The 2,417-nt window shown below is 41.0% G+C and overlaps 1 long non-coding RNA gene across 1 annotated transcript in view; it reads left to right on the forward strand.

Moving 5' to 3' along the window:
- The first annotated feature begins 462 nt into the window (after nucleotides 1–462).
- The window catches only part of LOC106938532 (uncharacterized), a 10,536-nt gene continuing 8,581 nt past the window's right edge, over nucleotides 463–2,417 (forward strand). Inside the window, exon 1 of the long non-coding RNA XR_001422643.1 lies at nucleotides 463–596. This is a non-coding gene — a long non-coding RNA (uncharacterized LOC106938532). The remainder of the gene's footprint in view (nucleotides 597–2,417) is intronic.

Raw genomic sequence — 2,417 nt, forward strand, 5'->3', positions numbered from 1 at the left:
AAATAAATACAACCAGCTGGGTCAGACCCAACAGGACGGGGCTTTCAGCTCATCTGTTCTTATTCTCACACAGAGAATAAAGCGTTCTCTCTGCGTACTGGTCACAAACGTGGCTGGATAATTCTGTTCTGGTCTGTTCAGAACACAGACCAGTTTTATCCTGCTATAGATTATATGTAATGTATCAGTGAATGAACCTCTGTGCACCACAAAAACACTAAATATTAATATATTTTTGGTCTAGTGCAAGTATCTTGGTGCACTTGAAATAGGAGAAACCTACTTACTAACTTTTCAGCAAGATATAGCGGTCTCTGAAATGCAATAATTTCTTAATATTAATTTAAAAAGTTCCACTGGCAGATTATTAAAACCAGTTCCAGTGTTCCAACATTTTTTTCTAACAGCAGAGTTAATTCCACCGTTAATCACAAAGCCTGAATATCTGCTTGCAGCAGAGAGCCGGACCACAGAAACTCCCTCTTTTCTCCAGACCTCTGTTTGGGTGGCTGCGCTCAGTGGGAGGCGCTCTGCTGCCTGCAGCTGCATGTCTCTGCTGGTGTGTCGCTCTGCGTCTGCTCCGGAGGAAACAGCAGGTATGGAAATGGAAATGCACCCCCCCACACAGTCCTCATGCTGCTTGTATTCTCCCCACAAAACAGTCATATTCCCGTCCCGTCTCCCATGTATTATCTGTTCAGCCAGCACTGCATTGAACTCTGTGCTTCGCTGGGCTTCAGCCTCCCACTGTCTCATTTATCTTTGACCTAATATTCCAGGCCATTGGGATTTTATTGGATCTTTATCTTCCTTTGATTTACTCTCCTTCCAGCACATTTCTCTTAGCTCATTTCCTTTCTTCCTACCATGTCCTTTAGTTTCTCACGCCGTTTGCTATTATGTTTCATCATTTCTTTTTATTATGTTTTTGATTTCTTACAACCAGAACTCTTGTTTTTATCCTTTTTGTCACTCCCAGAACAGAGTGTCCACGAACTTCTCCACAACTTACCCTTTGAGCGTAATGCCGTTTTAGCCAGTATTTATTTTCCTAATAAAATAAATATTGGGAAAAGTTGGACTCATGGAAACATTCATCTCTGAAAGAAAACACCTTTTGAATGGGATGTGGCCCATTTAACTCTAAAAACATTCGTGCAGAATAAAAAAAAGTCTAAATGGTTGACTAAAACATGTCCAAAAACTTGGTTTTACTTGCAAACATCATTGTGTTGCAGTTGAGAAGAAAATATAATTATTCTAGTGATGAAACAATGAGGGTGATTTAATTTCTCTTTATTTTTGTGAATCCCACTTCTGTCTCTGGACAAGTTTACTGTAGGGAGTTGGAAAGATGGCTGGCTGACTGTTGGACCTTGGATTACTTTGGGTTTTGCCTTTTAACCCAAACTGAGATGCTGAGTGTTTGGGTGTTGTGGATCTGCTTAAGGCTGTCATGAGATGCTTTCTTTAGTAGGAGTGAGGAGTGATTGGATGTTTTTAGGAGAGATCCACCTTGTGTACCTAAAGCACTCGCTAGGCTCAAGCTTGAGCTTGTTCCCACTGCAGGTTGGACCTCACCTGCCTGGTTCTCCTTCAGGTTAATGACTAAAAGAGTCATTAAACTTTATTTATTTAAGCTAAATAAATAAATCTTTCAGCCAGCTGACTAGCAATGAGCAGCAACAAGTGGAGAAAGAGCAGACATAGTCTTTATACCTAGAGAAAATTCTGGTGACATGTTTTTTGGCAAAGTATCAACATGACTGGACCTCTTGGTGTTTTTGTCAAACATTTTGAAAACCTGAATCCTGATAACCGGCCCGATTCGTTCCGCTAATCGATTCCATGTTTGTAAGTGAAACCCAGAGAATTGATGTGTTTGCTTGTTTCAGTCTTCATCAGATTGTCTTTACTGTTTCCTGGAAATGACTCATTATCTTCACTGAGAAACGTCTTTGCTGTTTATTGAGCAGCTTCTAATCACTACAAGAAGGAAGTACACACATCACCCAGTGAGGATATTACTGTGGCCCAGTGGGGCAGTAATTTATTAAAAAACAAGATTACATTCATCACTTGCAGAAGCAATTTTCATTCATCACTTCCTGTTCACTTGATTTCAGAAACAGAACATGTATTAAAAATCAAAATCATTCTTGGTAAATGTTCTCCTCTTTTCTCTCACTTCAGGTTTTCTGTCTGTTTTCTTCCCTGTGTGATTTTGAGTTTCCATAATCCAAAAGCAAAAAACAAATATAAACATAGAACCACTGCACATGTCACCATCATCGGTCCAGAGGAATGAGGATGTTTTCTGGTGTGTGTGTGTGTGTGTGTGTGTGTGTGTGTGTGGGGGGGTGTGTGTGTGTGTGTGCGTGCGTGCGCGTGCGTGCGCGCGCGCGCGTGCGTGCGTG

This window comes from Poecilia latipinna, unplaced genomic scaffold, assembly GCF_001443285.1.
Source record: "Poecilia latipinna isolate Pla-1442-1.1 unplaced genomic scaffold, P_latipinna-1.0 Scaffold2617, whole genome shotgun sequence".
Lineage (NCBI taxonomy): Eukaryota > Metazoa > Chordata > Actinopteri > Cyprinodontiformes > Poeciliidae > Poecilia > Poecilia latipinna.